This window comes from Colobus angolensis, unplaced genomic scaffold (genome assembly GCF_000951035.1).
Source record: "Colobus angolensis palliatus isolate OR3802 unplaced genomic scaffold, Cang.pa_1.0 Scaffold17, whole genome shotgun sequence".
Taxonomy (NCBI): Eukaryota; Metazoa; Chordata; class Mammalia; order Primates; family Cercopithecidae; genus Colobus; species Colobus angolensis.
In genome coordinates, this window is record NW_012114821.1 from 9,649,997 (window position 1) to 9,670,985 (window position 20,989).

At 38.8% G+C, this 20,989-nt stretch overlaps 1 protein-coding gene and 1 pseudogene across 1 annotated transcript in view; one reads left to right on the forward strand and one right to left on the reverse strand.

Annotated features, from left to right (window-relative positions):
* KHDRBS3 (KH domain containing, RNA binding, signal transduction associated 3) overlaps positions 1–20,989 on the reverse strand; it is a 199,861-nt gene that overhangs the window by 25,250 nt on the left and 153,622 nt on the right. The window lies entirely within an intron of this gene.
* Positions 4,128–5,052, forward strand: LOC105509039 (annotated as a pseudogene).

The window sequence follows — 20,989 nt, forward strand, 5'->3', positions numbered from 1 at the left end:
AATTAAGAAACTTACTTAAAATCACATAGCTGGTTAAGTGGTGAAGCCAGGATTAGAACAAAGGTCTGTATAAATACAACAATGCCCTTCTTAATTTCTCTGACACCAAGGTTTTATGTTATCAAAATTAGCAATATTACACTACCCAGATAATCCGCAGGGAGTCAGTCTGCTGAAACCCAGACCACCACAGGAATTCCAGACCCAAGGGCTCCTTCCTCAGGAAAGCACAGGCATTGATGCTCCATAAAGCTCAGGTGGGACTCCACAGGCAATTACTTGTTCCAGGTTCTCTCCCAGGAGGTTTTCTAGCCTTCCTACCAGACATTCCTTACTCCCTCCCTGTCCCCAGGCATGTCGCTGTAAATGCTGGTGGCTTGTCTCTCATCTCTTCGCTCCCATCATAAACCATCCACTAACAGGGTCCAGCAGCAGAATGTTTCCCCTCCGGAGGTGTTTCTGCCCATTGTCTTGGCCTTTTCCGTAATCTTCCAGAAGTTACTATCTGGGTGGAGTCTGCTGCCATGAAATAGTCAGAAGCCTGACAGGAGTTACTGAGTACACTGGGGTTAGAGCATTTGCTTTCCTATCAGGTGAAGTATTCAAGCTCAGACATAGAACGTGGGTTCCAACAGTCCTACAGTAGTCTAGATGTCCCAATCGATAACTTCAGTATTTCTTTGCACCTCAATCCAATGCCTCTCCATCTCACATTCTAGCTATTTCACTGGCTGCTATAGGATCAACTACGATTGTATATGAAAGCATTTTATGAAGAAAGTCCATTATTATTAGGGAGACCTCGCATGCAGTAATGATTAAGAGCCCAGAGAATGGATTAAAGGCTCTCTGAGTTTTGAATCCTTTTCTTCCACTTAGAAGCAGGGTAAGATTGGACAGGCAGCTAAATCTTTTGAGTTCCAGCTTCTAAAGTGTTTCAGACATAAAAGGTGCTCAATAAAGACATTGATAGAAGGAATGAATGAATGAAGGAATCTGGCTTATACTTTCTGCTCAACAAGTGTCTGCTGTAGCTGTCTTACAGCCAGGCTGATAATGAATGAGTAATAATTAAATGAGTTCACCTACACAAAACACTAGTCACTGGCCTGCCATTTAGTCAGTACAAAATAAATGGTGACTATTATCCTTAACCCTATTGTAATTAAGTTTGCAAAAACTCAGATATAACAATGACTCTGTCAAATAAAAGGATTTCAAATGCTAACACAGGTTTGCCAGAGAATTGGAGACACGAACTTTGTCTTTTACAGCTGCTCCTTTCCCTTTTCTACTGTGAAATACTTCTAAACTTTATCTCCACTACAAAGTGCAGGAACTTACTGGTACTTGGCTGAATCAAAGGGAAGAAACCGACCTTCAGAGGTCATGTGGTCCATCTACTGGCCTTCAGGCTAAACTGTCTTAATCATCTGAGAGAAATGATTATCTCTCCACTTTCAAAGACTTCTAGGGATGAAACCTGAATAACCTGTCACAGTAATACCCTCAAACAGGTCTGCCAGAAAGTTCTTGCTTTGTGTTTAACCTTAATCTCTCATGAGACACTCAGAATCCTTTTTCTCTTATTTTATTCTCCACAAAGCTTGAGTACCACCTTCTGTGTAAGAAGACTCAGGAAGATAGATTACTCAGAGCAAGCAACAAGGAAGCGTGTGCCCTGGAAGTTTCTGGCAAGACTGATTTAGAGATGGACCTATTGCAACTACTACTATCTGACGCTAGGTGATGGCCATGTGGAGACAATGAGTTCACAGTCACACGAGACACAAAGACATGCAAATAAAATTTAACATCACACTAACAATAGATATCACTTACGAAATACCTATTATAAGCCATGTATTTAACAAAATTTATCTTTCATCTTTAAAATAAAGTTGCAATAAAGCTGTTATGTCTATTTCATAAATTTAGGTTTAAAAACAACACTTTTCTGCCATTTAAGAAAACAAGCTCTCACCACGTCTACTGTGTTTTGTGAAATAGTCTTAATATGAATTTAGGAGGTTCAGAGACCATCTTTTTCATTCAACATCTGTTCAGCAGATATTTACAGAGCACCCACTATGTGCTGGGCCTTGGAATGCAGCAGCAAACAAGATTCGGCCTTTGTGATAAACCATGTTGAGTCTAGTGCACAAGTGAGACAAGTGTCAACAGGGAAATGGAACACGATGATACCGAGAAACCCAGAGTTCTGCAGGAACACGGAGGTGGGACACCTGAACCAGTTTTGGGGGACATGGGAAGATTCCTGAAAGAAGAAATGCCTCAACTGACAACTAAGAGAAAAGCCAGACAAAGATGAAGAAAAAAATCATTCTAAGCAGAACAACAGCATTCATTCTGGGTTAGTAATAAAAAGCAGCTAATCAGAGCCATAAAGTTTAGACACTCTCTAAGTCACATGGCTAGAAATGCATGAAATCAGGATAGAAGTCTAGTTACTCTGAAAGCCAAGTGTAGATTTTTTTCAACACCACCTGCTTTTCACTACCATCTAATTTAACTGTCAATCAGTACATTCTCAGAATAATATGAGATATGTTTGGGTACTTTCAAAAAAATTCACATAATTCAGAATCAAAAGGAGATGACGAGAGGTAAGATAACTGATAATCAACATCTAAGAGAAAAAGCCAGAGAAACTTTGGGGGTGCTGGAAAAGTTCTCCTCATGGTTACGTGGGTGTATACATATGTTAACTTGCACTGAACTATTTCTTTTCAGATAAATAAAAATTTATGCTCTTTGCTGTATGTACATTATATCTCAGTAAAAGGAAAAAATCTAAAAGAAAAATCCCTAATTTATATGTTAGAAGAACCAAGAGGCATTTATTGTTGTTGCCTGTTTAACATGCATCTTCACCTTCTTTCTTACCAACAGATCCCTTATAATGCTAGGGATTGGGCACTAGTGATAACATATCAGTCCTTTTGCAGATGAAGCAGTCAATGAGATAGAAGCAAAATGTATGGAGTGAAGCTTCTAGGAAATTTCCTAACAGAAGACCAACGCACCTAGGAGGCATGGCTTTCCACTCTTCCCCCTGCTTCCTGACTGAACCTCAACTTGGCAGCTGTTAGTATAATAGCCACTGTGAATGAGAAGAGCCTTGGGATAGAAGCCAGGGTGAAGGAGTGTGGAAGAGAAGGGCAGAAGCAGACTGGATTCTTAGAAACTACAGAAAGCTGTCACATGAGCTTGGAGCTGATTAGATCCTTGCATCAGAGAAAAATAAAACATCTAATTTGATTGAATTTATGATTAATTCATAGTTTAACCCAGCCCTAAAAGATAGAGCAATGCATTTGGAAATAAGGTGTGTGAGTATCCCTGTATTTTTCTGATACACAGATAGCTAACCTTATTTTCGTATTTTAACAGAAACAGCAATGTCCTGCTACTCTTCCTAGGACAAAGTTGCTTAAAAGGTTGCAGATGGTTCTACAGAATTGAAAAAAAATTATGAATTTTTATTAGATTCCAAGAAAAAGGAGACAAGGAGAATAATGTTTGCCTTATGAGAACTGCCTCAGTTCCCACTGTGCCTCTTTCCTCCTCCAGCACACCCAAGTCCACCGTTCCGGGAAGCCTCAGCAGTGCCCGGGCGTGCAGCTCACAGAGCATGTGCTGACGTCCGTGTGCGAGGTCTGTGCAATGCCATATTTACTTTTATAGACTCAGGTTTTCATTTTCAAGCAGGTTTCTCCATCTTACTGCAATCATTTTAGAAGATGCCATAGAAGAGTTAACCAGGCTTTGAAGCCAAACAAACACGTATCAGAAATTAGGCTTCAGCATTTACTCTCTGTCAGCTTAAAATTCATTCAATTTCTCATCTGTAAAAGTTAAAAAAAATCTTTCATAAGACTGTTGTAAAGTTTAAATGAAATAATGTGTTATATACACATATGAAGGGCAGTTGTTGTTAATGATATTAAAGCAGAAGTCCTTTTTAAATGAGTAATTTTCCTCAGAGTCCTTACTTTTGTGGTCATACAATCTATTCAGCAAACACTCATTGTTGCCTAAAAAGTAAGGAACTGGGAACCGGAGCTGGGTGCGGGCAGTGGACAGGGTTCTGTCGAGAGTCAAAGATGGCGGCGAACGTGTACTCAACGTCAGTGACCAGTGATAACCTAAGGCGACATCACATACTGGTCTGGATCAATTAGTCTCTGCAGTTGAAGAGTTGTGCTCAGGGGCTGCCTAGTGTTAGTTTATGGACATGCTGTTCCCTGGCTCCACTGCCTTGAAGAAAGTGAAATTCTAAGCTAAGCTAGAACATGGATGCATCCAGAACTTCAAAATACTACAAGTAGGTTTTAAGAGGATGGGTGTTGACAAAATAATTCCTGTGGACAAATTAGTAAAAGGAAAGTTTCAGGAAAATTTTGAATTTGTTTAGCGGTTCAAGAAGTTTTTTGATGCAAACTACGGTGGAAAAAGACTATGATCCTGTGGCTGCCAGACAAGGTCAAGAAATTGCAGTGGCTCCCTCTCTCATTGCTCCAGCTCTGAATAAACCCAAGAAACCTCTCAGTTCTAGCAGTGCAGCTCCCCAGAGGCCCATCTCAACACACTGAACTGCTGCAGCTCCTAAGGCTGGCCCTGGCGTGGTGTGAAAGAACCCCGGTGTGCGCAACGGGGACGACAGGCAGCTGAGTTGATGCAGCAGTCAACGTATTGAAAATTACTGTTGAAGACTTGGAGAAAGGGAGGGATTTCTACTTTGGAAAGCTATGGAACATTGAATTGATTTGCCAGGAGAACGAGGGGGAAAACGACCCTGTATTGCAGAGGACTGCAGACATTCCGTATGCCACAGATGAAGGCTTTGTGGTATCTGATGAAGGAGGCCCACAGGAGGAGCAAGAAGAGTATTAACAGCCTGGACCAGCAGAGCAACATCTGAATTCTTCACTTCAAATCATGTGCTTAACTGTAAAATACTCCCTTTTATTATCCTTAGAGGACTCGCTGGTTTCTTTTCATAAGCAAAAAGTGCCTCTTCTTAGAGTGAACTTTGCAGATATTTCACTCCTTTTCCAATAAGTTTGAATTAGGAGCTTTTACTTTGTAGCAGAGCAGTACTAACGTCTAGTTGGTTCACCTGGGACACAAAGAGGCTGACCGTGGGGCTCACTGTGCGGATGCGGGTCACACTGAGTACTGGAGAAGGTGTTGTGTAATATGCTGAGGCGGCGACCTCAGTAGAGAAATGGAAAGGCTCAATTGAATTTTAAGCTAATGTGAAATCAGAGAATGCTGTAATAAATAAATGCCTTAAGAGTATTTAAAATATATTTCTGTGTTTCAAAATATAAAATATAACATGACAGGAGATACTGTGTTTGACACTGTGTTTGGGAAGGAAGGGCCAGACCTTGGAACCTTTGGAACCTGCTGTCACAGGTCTTATAGGGCTGCTTGAAGCCTCATAGGCCTAGGCTTTGGTCTAAAATGAATATTTAAAAAGTTGTCCTGTAAAGTCATTTGGTGTCATTGCTCAACTGTGTCCTTGCTAAAAAGCAAGAGGCATTGTTTCCTGGATAATAGAGGATGTGTTTCAGCTCTGAGATGTTCGAGTTGAAGAGCTTGGTTTTCATTAAGCATTTCTCTGTTTTTCCAGTTATCCCCAAAATTTCTATGTATTATGGTTTTGGGGAAGTGAGGTGTGCCCAGATTTTCAATCTAACAACTACTTTTGGGGACTTGCCCACATCTCTGGGATGTGAATGGGGATTGTATCCCATTTTACTGTCTTTTAGGTTTATATTGATCACGTTTCTCTTCTCTGCTCCCCTGGCTCACTGGGGACTCCTCTTTGGCTCCTTGAAGTTTGCTGCTTAGAGCTGGAAGTGAAGCAGGCAGGTGACCATGCTGCAATTCTTTCTGGACCTCTGGCAAAGGGAGTGATCAGTGAAAGCCATCGTTACCTTGGGATCTGCAAGGCTAGGGTATTTTTGGTATCTGCTGTCCAAGGGCTCTCCACCGTAATCTGAATACTCTGCCAGTGCACTAGTTTCTTTGGAGATAAAATGTATTGGTGTGTGGCTAAATGTTAATTTTCTTTTGCAGAAAATATAATATCGTGTCTAAATTAATTACTAATATTTAAAATATTTCATTCCTTAACTCTCCCTCATTTGCAGGATTCTGGAAAATGTGTCTCACCCACTACTGAGATTGTTCAGCCCCTGATGTATTTGTATTGATTAGTTTCTGGTGGTAGCTCGTCCTAAAATGTGTGTAGAAAGCAAGTGTTGTATGATAAAATTGTTGTGTAGTTCGTGCTGTGTGGAGTTCAGAGGAAATCCAGATTCAGTGATCAACAATGCCAGAAAATGTGTGTAGAAAGCAAGTGTTCTATGATAAAATTGTGTAGTGCGTGCTGTGTGGAGTTCAGAGGAAACCCAGATTCAGTGATCAACAATGGTGTAGAAAGCAAGTGTTCTATGATAAAATTGTGTAGTGCGTGCTGTGTGGAGTTCAGAGGAAACCCAGATTCAGTGATCAACAATGCCAGAAAAAGCGAGTAACTAGCCATGGTTCAAACGACGGTGGTGTTGTTTCTCTTTTGTGGCCTTTTAGACTTTTGTTGCCCTGAAATTCCATTTTATTGGGAACCCATTTTCCACTTGGTCTTTCTTGACAAGGTTTTTTTTTCACTTTAAACAGTTTCTAAATCAAATTCTATATTTCAAGAGTAAAAAATAAAAATAAAAAAAGTAAGGAACTTAGGTGACACAACCCTAAAAAAATACCAACAACTAACAGTTTCCTTTTGTTTGCTCAGTACTCTGCACTTCATAATTTTATTTGACTTTCAGGAAGGTGAACATTAATTTGCCTACTCACTTTATTAGTTAAGCATAAGGTTTACTGTGTGGCTCACTCGAGGTCACACAATAAATGACAGTCAGGATTCAAATTCGGACATGTCTTTTGACTCAAGCTTCAGTATTTTTACTGTAGCTTGTTAGTTAATTTCAAACTTCAATTAATTTCTCAGAAACACTAACAAGAAAACTAAGATTTCTTACGAAGAGACACAAGGGAACAGATCCTTATCACTTATTTTTTTCTGGCAAAGGATGACTTGCAAAATACTATCAATTATAGATACTGTCACTAGACATCACGAGTAATTTTAATGACAATTCTTTGCATGAAGTATTGAAACTACTTATCAGAATTTCCATGGAACCTAACATCGAGAAACCAGGTTGAAATACTGGGGACGTGTAAGAAGAAGAACTGTTACCACAGACTGAGGTTCCGGGGAATGCCTGGAGAGTAGAAAAGGGGTCAGAGATTGGCTACCAAGTGACAGGGAGGCTGGGAAGGCTCAGCCTGTGAAATATGTGCTTAGAAGTTCACGCAAATGAAATATGTGCTTAGAAGTTCAAAAAATATACAACAACTTTGGTGAAAGACCAAGATCAAGGTTGGGTTCCTTAAGCCTATTTTTTTTTGTATTTCTGTTTTTGATTCCCCAAGTCCAACTACACTGGGAGTCAAGGCAAGGAATCTTTCGGTATTGGATTCCTTGGCTCTTCCCATACCATTAGAAATGGTCCATCAACATGTTATGAGCCAGGTTACAGTATTTCTCTGGATTATTTGTTAATCTTGCATTTGGTTTTGCAGCCAATCCTTCCATCTGGTATACTAAGGTATCTTTTTGAGGAGATTTCTGATAAACATATTTGATATTTAGATTTCAAAGCCATATCCATTACTCTTTAGGAAAATACTGATTGTGATCTGCAATATTTACACATGTGAAATAATTATCCCTTTTCATTTATGGGATTTTTAGCATCTTCCTTTGACGCCATGTTAGGGCAGCAAATGGTTTTTAGTGTTCCTGGGGAATCTGGTGGCACACTAACTTACATCAATCTGCATATCAAATTATACAGGCTCACTCTTCAAATATGCGGCATTAAAAGCATTTAAACTATGATACTTACAGTACTTTAATCAGATAAGAAACTGTGATAAGAATACCTACTTTATTTTAAAATTACTGATGTAAAGTAAAATTCTACCTCTCCACATTTTATTCAATAAATATTTATTGAGCACTACATATGTTCCAGCACTGTGGCAGGCACTGGGGGAGGTGACAGTGAATAGATTTAAAAAAGCAGACAGACATTGATCAAATAATCACTTCAATATAAAATTGCAGTTATGATGGAAAACTGCTGGGTATTATGAGAGCATGTAATTATATGGAAACAATCACATGGGCTGCAGTAGGGAGACATGATAGCTCAGGACTGGAGTGGAGGTGGGCAAGCAGCAGCCAGGCTCCGGGTGCTCCACAAGCAAGGTGACCTTCACTCGGACCAGTGTGCGGGTTACGGGCATGGGGAGCACCTTCACTGATAAAAACCAAAACAAACAAACAAAAATCTGTGGAACTCCTGAGCCTGGTATTAAGGTCCATCACAAAATGTTCTCTAAGGATCTTTCCACCTACCTTCCTAGGCATAGCAGGCTGCAGCCTCACTGAAAAACTGGTCACTACCAGCGCACACCAAGTCAACAGGACCACTGCATGTTTTTTTGTGCTCTTCTGCACAAAAACCTCCTTCTGGTTTGCCTGGTAGAATGGTCATCTATTACTGACGACAGTTTAGAATATACCCACTAAACAACAACTCACTATCTGAGGTGCTTAAGAAGTGCTGATGAACAAAAAAGGATGAAGATTCCTGCCCTCGCAGAGCTTAAATTTGAAGAGTGACAGTTTTAAGCATATTGGGCACGTTAGGCTTCATTGAGAAGATGATTTAAGATCTGCAAAAGCCTTCTGTTAGAAGTGTGTCTTATGTATTCTATCATTCTTAAAGTTACCATTTTCTTTTATTTGAATTCATAATTTCAAATTCTGAACAGAAAACTTCAAATTTCCCTTTGGAATAAGGTATTTTTGAACAGTTTGGCCCATCGCAGGTCTCAATAGCTGTCTGCGGAATGAATGAATGGAAGACGTTATAAAAAGGCCAATAATTTATTTTTGGCGGAAACAATTTTCCTTAGCAACTCTCTGGTAGGCACTGTGCAAAGTGCTTTACACATACTATCTAATTTATATAGTACTTATTACTCAAGAAGAGTAGTTCTCAACCTTTGGCTGCTTATCAGAATTATCTGTAGAGTTTAAAGAATTTATAGATAGCTGTGCTACACCAAGACTCAGATTAAAAACTAACAGGTGATTTTCTTGGCACCCTTTTTTTTTTAAGGCTGCATAGGTGACTCTTCTCTGTAGCCTGAGTTGAAGACTACATCAATCTTCACATTAGACTTACAATGGTACCAGATTTCTTACTGTGTTTCTAATAAAGAAATGTTTACAACAGGTGCAGACTTACATGTTATCAACTCAGCTGAAAAACACACATAGATCACCTTTCTGATCAGTACTGCATTAGGTGTTGGTGATAGAAACATGAGTACAAAAGGGTCCCTGCTGCTGCGGGACTCTTTATGAAAAGGAGATGGATTCTCAACAGTCCGGCAGGTTCTGCTGGAGGACAGAGCAAGCATAGCACACTGTGGAAACATAGAAGCCTTAAAGAACGGGATGTGAGGTGAGGAGAATCACCAACGGTTGTTGGATGATATAACTACTGATCCAAGAAACTGGTAGCTCTGTTGCAAGTAATCTGGCAAAGAACTAAAATACAAAGAGGCAAATTGTCCTATTTGCACCGTTTTAGAAAATTCTAAAAGTCACAATATCTTCAAAAGGTATATGTCAGATTAAATAAGGAGCCATGAAGATTTTGATGACAATGTACTTTCACAAGTTAGACTTTACATTTTAATAGGTAATTGGGACAAGTATAAATGAGCCATAACCAAGAAACTCAGTATCAGGTTACATTACATGAGTGAGTGACCTGAGATGAAGGAACTGGGGCCAAGTCAGGAAGGGCCTTGCTAGCGGGTGTGGTGGCTCACACCTGTAATCCCAGCAGTTTGGGAGGCTGAGGTGGACAGATCGCTTTGCACTCAAAAGTTCAAGACCAGCTTGGGGAACATGGCAAAACCCCGTTTCTAAAAAAGTACGAAAATGAGCTGAGTATGAACATCAAAGAGTAAAGTGGCACCGTCTCTTGCCTGTGGTCCAGCTACTCAGGAGGCTGAGGATGGAGAATAGCTTCAGCCTAAGAGGTGGAGGTTGCAGTGAGTGGAGATCATGCCACTGTATACCAGCCTGTCTCAATTAAAAAAAAAAAGGCCTTGCTAAAGTGATGACTTCTAATAGAAGAAACAGTCTTGTATCAATTATTTAATCCATCCTATTTAAAAATAACTTGCTAGCACTAGCAATATTGCTATATTTGGTGGGGTTAGAAACTGCCAAGGCTGAATGCCACACACTTCCCTTAAGCAACCCCCTTCTTTTTCAACTTGCCACATACGCTTTACACTCCTTTGTAATCAGGTTCCCTGATCATAAACTTCAAAGAATCCAAGGGGCAATCATTATCCTGGAGCAGCACACACAGGGCTCCACTGGAGCTGTACTAACATATGGTATGTGTATGTATCCCGTATTGTTTCCCCAAAATTCCAAAAAGTGGAATGTAAGACATATTTAGCTTCGATAGTTTTAGATAAAGAATTGTGGAACTTTAATGATAGCTATTGATAGCCTTTACAATGTGTGACATGCTTCCCATATATGACATGCTTTCCATTTTGCTTAACTTTACATTTACAACCCTAGGAGGTCAGTACTATTATTGTCATCCCCAGTTTACTCTAGAGCACAGGTTAAATAACTTGCCCATGGTCACACTTTAATTTACTACATCTTTATGCAGCCTTAATTGAGACGCTGTTTTAATTATATTACTTTGGCTAAGACAATATGCATAGGGTTTTTTCCTCTATGTAAGACGTCTTACTGAGCTATATACCTATATGTATTTTTTATTTCCAAAGTCTCTAAAATTTAGCAATGTCTAAGACTATATCCAATACCTTCTATAAATCATTTCAAAAAGGTTGCAATTGGATTAAATATTTCTATTTTATAAACTTACAAACAACATAAATTCATTTTCACGTGGTACAGCAATCCTTATAAATGGCAGATAAAGGAAATACATGGATGTTTTAATGATTATTTTCCTACTTTCTAATGTGTATGTCTACTTTTTGGTCCTTTATAGAACACTGAACAAAAAAGCATCAGAGTAAGAAACAACCAACAAAAAAGCAAAGCATTTATGCCTTTACACTTGCAGTGTGCTCCAAGTTAGGTTTGTGATACTCTGCACAGAAAATGAGCAGATATGAGGTGAGCTGGAAGCAATCTATCACCTGGTGATAACGAAGGTGCCAATGATCATCTCCCCATAGTCAGTACTACTTACTGAGCAGCAGCAAAATGCCCAGCAGTGACAGACACATAAAATAAAACACAATCACAAACTCCGAGTGCCATGTGCCAGGTTCTATACTAAACCGTTTAAGTATATTCTCTCACTCTGTTTTGTAGATGGGGAAATTGAGGGTTAGTGAAAGATCACACACACAGCTGCTAAGTGGAAAGGTCAGGTCTGCCTGACTCCTAATCATATAATATTTCCACCCTATCTTGTTTAATACACTTTGGAATTGACTATCTTACTCTAATTTCTGGGAGATTAACCATGTCAAAACGCTGGGTACACACACTTTAGGACACCAATGAAAGAGAATACAAAAAATAAAACTACAACTCAGTTACATACTAAAATTGCGGTAAAAATCTAACCATAATAATATATTTTGTAATTACAAAGAAAAACTGGGAGAGAAATATAGTTACCATTGATATAATGACTTATTAGTATGTAAACTATTTCTATATCAATTATTTGATGTACTTGTTACAATTCTGTGGACAACCTAAATTCAACACATCCCAAATGAACTTATTAACTTTTTCCTAAATCTCATTGCCACTTAAATTAACTACATCACTGTCTACTCAACAAGTTAAGTGAGAAACTGAATTTATCCCCTACCCCCCTCTTTCTCAGAACTCTTCCAGAAATTGCTTACTCTTTTCAATTAAAGAGTTCTTAAATATATTCATACTGTCAGACACTCACTGCTATACTGTAAGTTCAGGCACTTATTGTAAAAATATTGGGTCATAAGTCACAAATATTTTTAAGGTTCTCGATGCACACTCATAAGTTACCTTCCAAAAGGAACATATCCCTTCATGATGACAAATACAAGCAAAAAATATGATCCACACCACGTCTGAGTATTATTTCAGTTTCTAAAGTTGTGAGTCTAACAATGACGTATGAATGGATTCTGGAGAATTCAGGCACCGACATTCTCCATTACAAGTCAACCTGCAACAAGTAACTTCGAGCTCTGTCCTCAAGTCTGTGCTTCTGACACAGTTTAGGACTCTAAACAATTTAAATTAAATGAGCCTTTAACAACTTTTTATTGTACAAATAAGGTATAAAAATGGCATGCATAATTTTATTTAGATCATTTGTTGGGATTTTATTGACTGGAGACATTCTCAGAAAAGACTACAATATTTTCTGGATATAATACTTAAACTCATAATAACAACAGTTACATACAGACGTAGTATAGCAGAGTGCTTAGATTGCCTGGGTTCACATGCCAGCTCCAGCACTCACTCTCCATGAGTTCAGGGAAGTTCCACTGTCTCTGTGCCACAATTTACTCATCCATAAAATGGTATAATAATAATAATAGTAGCTACTGGCTGCGTGTGGTGGCTCACGCCTGTAATCCCAGAACTTTGGGAGGCTGAGGCAGGCAGATCACTTGAGGTCAAGAGTTTGAGACCAGCCTTGCCAACATGATGAAACCCTGTCTCTACTATAAACACAAAAATTAGCTGGGCGTGGTGGAGCACTCCTGTAGTCCCAGCTACTTGGGAGGCTGAGGCAGGAGAATTGCTTGAACCTGGGAGGTGGAGGTTGCAGTAAGCAAAGATGGTGCCACTGTATTCTAGTCTGGGTGACAGAGTAAGACTCTGTCTCCAAAAAATAACATAAAGTAAAATAAAATAAAAGTAGTTAAAAAGGCTACAAAATGCTTACAACGGTAAGCAGCTACTACATGCTACTATAGCAAATTTATTGAACTATTATGTATACTACATCTGCTATCTCACTTAATTACAATGTGGTAAGTCAAATAGTTATCATTTTACAGATGAGAAAAGACTCAAAGAAGCAACCTAGTCAACGTCACAGAGCTAAGAAAGTAGTAGAGCTCACGTTCAAATCCAAGCTTTTGTGCATTTATAGCCACTGTCTATGTTTTTTCTAACAATCACGCTACCTCATTTTAAAAGTCAGAAATTACACAAAAGTTATTATTCTCCTCCACTAAAAAGAGACTATATATGCAAGATTTGTAGAAAAAAACTCTTTTAAAAAATCAATAAATACATTTTAAGAATGTATGAAACATGAGGAATAAAACATGGGAAGACTTTTGAGTAGGTCTTTATCTTACAGACTTAAAATTCTATAGTGCAGATTTAAAATTGGAGGTTTGATCATCAACACTAGTGCTTTTTAGAAACCCTGTCACATAATCTACATTTTAGTAATGAACCTGTTTCCCTGGTATGTTCACTCTTCGCAGCATCTGTCATTGCTATGAATGGTTGATCATAAGTACTGCTGTAGTCTTCTCAATGCTATTAAGCAGATGGCAGCGCTAAATCCAAATGATGTAGTACATCTCCCCGGTGGACTTTGTTTTCATTTACTACCATTATTCTACAATTCCTCAGTGATAAATCTCATGTGTTCTCAAGAACATTAAAGAGTAAATGACAGTGGCAATTGATTTATCGCCGCTAGCATGCCTTTGCCCTGCTACCGTGTTGCCATACACTTGTGGAGATCATGCATGAAGATTCCACGTGGTGATCTTCTCTACATTTATAGGAACCTATTTTTTTTCCCCCTTACTAGTTGCTTTTGAGTTAGGCAAAAGAACGTAAGCTTGGTCTCAAAGAGAACAGAGTATGAGGACTAATTGATATTAATTAGCTTCGTGACTTTGGTCAAGCTCAAATTCTGTGAATGTCAACTCCTTTTGTAAAATTAAGGAATGACAATCCTACAGAAGTTCTTAGGAATAAAATGACACAATATGTATGACAGCACCTGGATACATAGTAACTTACACTTGGTAAGTACGCAATAGATATTACATTCCTCCAAACTTTGTTAAGTAAATGAATCTTGAGAAACATTTTCCTTTTTATTAGTTTAATTCTAAAGAAATATTCCTGATGAAGATACAAAACTTATTTTCAATATGATCAAGGCATTAAATTTGGTAGGACACTGTAACTTAGTGAGAAGCTCAGTCTTGCTTCTCGGACTCATCTAATCAAACTGTCAGTATGAGCAGTGTTTCAGGTTGTCCACTGACTGGTGACACAAATGCTCAGTGTAGCAGTCACCAAACCCCAGCCATTCAGGGACAACTCTCAGGATATGCAGTATACTTGCCATCTACATACACACCTATCCTGTTTGTGACTTCATATTAACTCTCCATGTTAATTTTCTTTTACTTTAAATAAACTTGCCATCACTGAATTATAGCAATAATCATAAAATCATGGGTTGGATATGCTAACCACACTCTTTCAATAACTTTATAATCTAATCATGAAAAATTTTTAAGAAGTCTGCCCATGTAACATCTGAAATCATATTGTGAGACGTCGATGATATGCGTACTACTCACTAGTATAATGGAATGAAAATGGACTCTGAAATCAATAATGTCATTAAGTGTGTCACTCAGGCTACTTAAACTCTTGAGTCTCAGTTTTCTCAATAATAAATTGAGGATAATATCCACCTTTTAAGGTTAAAATTAAGATCAGAGGGTGGTTGTGTGTGTGTGTGTGTGTGTGTGTGTCTGATACACTACAGCAGATGGTCAATATATAATAACCATAATAAGTAGCAATACTTACACATACTAACACTCAGTCTTGGGATGTTCCTTCCCTTTTCCCTGTCAGAGCTGACAAAGATTCTCTGCTTGGCTAAACTTTAGTCAGCCTCCTGATCCTTCTCCTAGGCCCATCTGTGCAGCTCCTTGTAAAATCCAGTTTTAAAAAAGAAGCTTGCTGAGTCAGTTTAGCAAGAACACACCACCCATGATATCTGATCGCCCCAATATCTGATCGGGTTCCTTATCCTCCCCAGGGGAGGAGATGTCTGACCAATCTGGACTGCCTCCGGCAAGAATCCTGTTAGGTCGGTTCAGCCAAAATCCCCCCTACCACTGATATTTCCTCTCAGGAATTTTCTGTCTCCTGACCCCAGCCTGTATTCTTGGCTATGAATTCCCACTTGTCCATGCGAGATGCAGAGTGGAGCCTGGTCTGTCTTCCCCACTGCACAGTCCCACTGCAGCGGTCCATGTATCTATTGCAGTAGTCCTGATAAAGTCTGCCTTACTGCGCTTCAACAGGCATCACCAACGAATTTTTTCTTCTTTACAGGGTTGTAGTTTCACTTTTTCACCACTGTCTCTACTCTTTGTTTTTTTCTTACCTGAGAATTAAGTATTTACAGGTTTAGGGGGTAATTAGGGTTGATATCTCTTGGTTTTGGTTGATGTCTAATAGTACTGTGTTAGAAGTATTTTTGTTGACAGTTTATAATGCTCAGTTTTTATTAGCACTTTTCAAGACGCTTTGTGTTTTATTTAGTTAATGATCATCACTACAGGAGCCACATAGTTCTTTGGAGAATTTATACTTACCCAGAAACACAGACGAAAAATAAATATTATGGTTATTATTAGGATTGTAAATAAGACATCAAATGTAAACTAATTCCACTTAGTATAGAATAAAATAAAGACATTTACAAGGGGTTTCCAGGAGTCAGAAATGGTATCTGTGAAGATTCAAACCATGTCGGGGCAGAGGAAGGGCTCTCAGGGCTGAGGCCATTATCACCCATGCGTTTTGATTCACTACACTAGCTATTCAGAAGCTGTGTATCCGCAGGAAGTAATCAACAACTCTTTTTGAGCCAATGTGTATTAGAATAATTCCCATATTGTAAAGAATAGTCTATATTTCTCTTCATAGTAATTGTGTCAAAATCTTGTTATTCATTAAATGTGTGAAGTTATACAAACAATGCTCTTGTTTTATACTGTAATGTTAGCATTATCAAGGTCATTACAAAAACCAATGGGGAAATGTAGTGGAACTACACTGCATTTTTTACAGGAATTCTCATTTGTACTCTGATTTGAATACAAGGTATTTGAAAATTGGGAGAAAAAATTCCTAACTTGTAAAACTTCCAAAGAGAAACTTGTTTCTGTAATATAACAGTGTCATAATAATGAGGACCTCAGGAGTTTAAAAGTCACTATGGAAAGAATCCCTTCCACACAACAGATCCTCCTCAAAGGCAGCCAGGCTACCTTGCTGTCTTATTCAATTTTGTTTTCAGGTGGGATATGGCTGTTGACCTTCCCGACTCTCGGTGTACAGGAAATACTGACACTGACCATCCACAGGGGAAGAATCCCTTTGCAAGTTTCCTCTCTCACTATAAAATATTTGCTCGCACAGTCCTTGCAGGTTTCCCAGAATCTGCTCTTCCTAGTCGACTCTTGTGTGAAACAGCAAGCAGAGGGAATTTAGAGCTGTAGAAGGATGGCAGGAACTCGGGCTCACACTGTGCCACCTCCCTATGCAAGCCATCTCATCCAGTCCTCAAGCAGAGACAACGGAGTGGACAGCAGACTTCCCTGCACACAGTTTACAAAGACTGCATGCTTCTCTGTCTCTTTCAGCCTTCAGGCTGGCCCTCTAAACAAGAAGCTTTTCACACTTTTCTCACAAGTAGAAACAGTTACACATTTTATAAACGGAGGCTACGGAGGCTTCGAAAGGTTAAATAACTCACCCCAAATCACAGAGCCAGTAAATGTTAAAGTTGGCGTCTGACCATAGGTCTGTCAGACTCTTAACCACTGTGGCACCGGTCTCCGTTTCTGATAATATATCGGCATAAATAAAAATGTTTTTGAACTCGTAACTGTAATGTGCTTATGCATACTGTAATATTACTCAGTTATATTTTAAATAACATATAAAACATTAAAATAGGCATTTAAAAAGTAGGAATAGGAGGTGCTGCTTTCCAGTTCTCTCTCTGCAGCTTGTGGACTGTCTTGCTTGCCCCTAAATGAGTATATGCCAGAGACAGACACAACCAGAATCATTTAACTCAGTGCTGCCTACGAGAAGACATTGTAATAGAGAGCTTCCCAGTAGCCACATGTAAAAAAAGTAAAAAGAAATAGATGAAATTAATTTTAATAATTTTTTTAATATTCTTTTTTCATAGGAAATCTCTGGAATGTGGTGTGAGTTTTACTTCCAGCACATCTCAATCTGGACCGGCCATGGGTTAAGGGTCCACAGCTCCATGTCTAGTGGCTGCCAAATGGGACTGAGCAGCTTGTACCTCTGCTCTGTGCTCTCTCCTACCACACAAAATGTCAAAGAACATTTGCAGAACAGCTTTGTACTCTAAAAGGAGGCCAAGGGAAGAATTCCTCATTAATACTGAACTATAACTGTAGCATAGCACATAGTTTCAAATTCTGAATTGAGAGAACTATTTATGTATGAAATGAATCTTACGGAACCTGAATTGTCAAAATCAAGACACATTTGATTAGACATCAAGTGCTACATGGCACTGCCTACCAGTGCATATGAAAACTGGGTGCTCCTGGACAGCAGTGGCAGTAAATGCTATTCACTGAAAGGATCTAATGTAAAACTGGAAAAACAAATTTCTTAATTTTACTAGTCTAAGCCTACAACTTTAATATGTATATTTAATATAAATTAAATTCTCTATTTGCTTAAGGTTGTACAAATTTGATAAGGCAAAACTTCTAGTTCATATTGAAGCATAATTCCTAAGAGATTTTAAAGCGTCACAAAGTATTAGATTTTTGAATACTGTATATGTGAAATATAAACAGGAATTAGTCCCAGCAACTGTAATCAAAACCATGACAAAAGGAGAGCTGAAAGGCAATGGAGAGAATACAAAATAGAATGTTTTGGCACCAAGGTGATTTCTTTGCGCTGCTGCTTGGCCTTGTGAGTTTGAATAAGGAACGGGAATGACATTTTTAAACTTGAATTTAGCAATATAGAAGGGGATGCAGAGAGGGGAGACAATTTATGTAAAGTAGATGAAACAATGCCAAGCACTCAGGAAATACTAAGATGATGGCCGTGATGATTTCCTCATTAATATCTACTATTTGATGCCGGGGATGATCTGAAAATCTGCTATCCTAACTGGTTCATAACAGGTTCCTAATTCTGAAACATGCAGTGTTGTGCTTAAACTGGTGTTAGAGTATGTGCATTTTATGTGCTGAATTGTGTACCCTGCCTTTTCAAACTCATATATTGAAACCCTAAATCCAGTACCTCAGACTGTGACCATATTTGGAGACAATGCCTTTAAAGAGCTGATTTAAATTGAAATGAGGCCTTTAGAGTGGGTTCTAATCCAATCTGACTGGTGTCCTTCAAAGAAAAGAAAATTTGGATACAAAAAGAGACACCAGAAATGTGAGTACACAGATAGAAGAGCACGTGAGGACATGGCGAGAAGGCAGCCATCTGCAAGCCCGGGACAGGGGACTCAACAAGACTGCAGTATTTTATTATGGCAGCCCCAGTAAACCAATATGGTGCATAGAACCATTTCTTCACCCCATGCTATGTACAGCTGCTTCCTTTCAATTTATAGCAGAGCAGCTATTTAGTGTAAGCTAAGAGTGCTGTAGTGGAAAAGATACTAATATATACTTACAGTCAGACCTCAGTTCAAAGTTTGTCTCCTTTGTGTAAACTGTACAATCTGAAGCAAGTTATCTAATTGTGTGAGCCACTGTTTTCTTCTTTAAAAGGGACAGATGTTTATTTGACATGCTGAGGATTAAATGAACATTCAAGAGTATCTAGCAGTGGCTTCTGCATTTGTCCATGTGAGCACTTCTCATACAGTTCTCTGTACTCCTTCAGGTAAGACAAGCTGTAGCAAAGAAAAGATCACTTCAAAGAAGGTAGATTGGCTGTCACAAAAGATGCTTCTTTTAGTGAATCTTTCCTGATATTTAAAGGGCTTATAATTTATAACATACCAGTATCTTAATTAGTCTCTGCCTCTGGGCTCACCATCTGCCAATCCAGCCTTCACAACTGTCATCTAATTAATTTCTCTAAATTCAAGTATAAACACATCATACCTTTACATGTAACTCTTCGATGGCACTGTCTCAGCTCCTTGTGGAGGAAACATGCCCTCACTCCTCCTGCACCCCTCTCCCCACAGCTCCTGTGCACCACATATTCCAGCCCTACACAATTATGTGTAGTTGCCACACAAAACTTACTGTTCCATACCTCTGTGACTTGCTAGCCTTATCTGTGAACTGCCCTTCCCTGTTTGTCACCTGGTGACTACTACTTATCCTTCACTTTCTCAGGTAAATGTCTGCAGTATTCCCAACCAGAATTTAGCTTAGTCTTCTTATGAAAACAATGAATTTCTCCTCTAACAATAATTAGAATATTACACTGTTTTAAAGTATTTATATTTGTTTCTTTCTAGCCAATAAGCTTTTCAAGGATAGAGTCTCCATCTTAATAATCTTTGTATTCCAAGCATCAAGTACAACGCCTAGCACAAAATGGACATTCAGTAAACACTGACTGAATAAATAACCAAAGAATAAATGCTTGTCATCTATCATATAAATATATAATCAGAACTTAAAGTAGAACGACCATGAGCTTTAAAAGCCTGGGTCTACATTTGGGATTAGTCATCTACTTCCCTGAGCCTCAGTTTCATCATGTATATTAACTCTTGCTGTTGTTATTTGTATTAAAACAAGACATATAAGTAACAGATTAAATTCCATGCCTGATTTAGAGCAGACTCTAAATAAACGCTAGCTCCCCTTGGTGATCTATCAGTTTACCCGCAGTCACATTTTGATATCACTCTCCTTGACAGATCACAGCATTTAATAGGGCAAATGCTTTAAGTTTGGTTCTTTATATCAAATATCAAAACCCAAAAGATCACAGGGACTATAATCTTGTATTGTAAATATACTTCATAAAAAAGTTACATCTTGGTTTCTACATCTATTAACTGGAGGAAACGACATATATTGTATAGGACTGGGTTGATGCCTGTGAAGAGCTACTGAAATCAAATACAAAAACATTAGCATAGTATCTGAAACACATTACTCAATAAATATAAAGTTGCTTCTCTTTTCTCCACAGAATGAATCGAACCATAAACATCACTATATTGTGACACAGTTCAAGCAAAAAAACATGCTTGCATTTGAAAGTCCACCACACTGAATAGAGTCATGTGCTAACAACGTCTCAGTCAACAACAGACTGCAGGTACAGCGGTGGAGCTATGATATCATAATGGTGCTGAGAAATTCCTGTCACCTATTCAATGATCCTGACCCTGGGTAGGTCTATGCAAATGTGCATATTTATGTCTTTGTTTTTAATTTTAAAAAAAGGTAGGCTTGGTGTGGTGGCTCACACCTGTAATCTCAGTTCTTTTGGAGGCCAACGTGGGCAGACTGCTTGAGCCCAGGGGTTCAAGATCAGCCTGAGCAACAGGGTGAAACTCCATCTCTACTACAAATACAAAAATCAGCCAAGCATGGTGGCACATGCCTGCAATCCCAGCTACTCCGGAGGCTGAGGCACAAGAATTCCTTAAACCTGGAAGGAGGAGGTTGCATTGAACTGAGATCACGCCACTGCATTCCAGTCTGAGTGACAGAGGGGGGAAAAAAA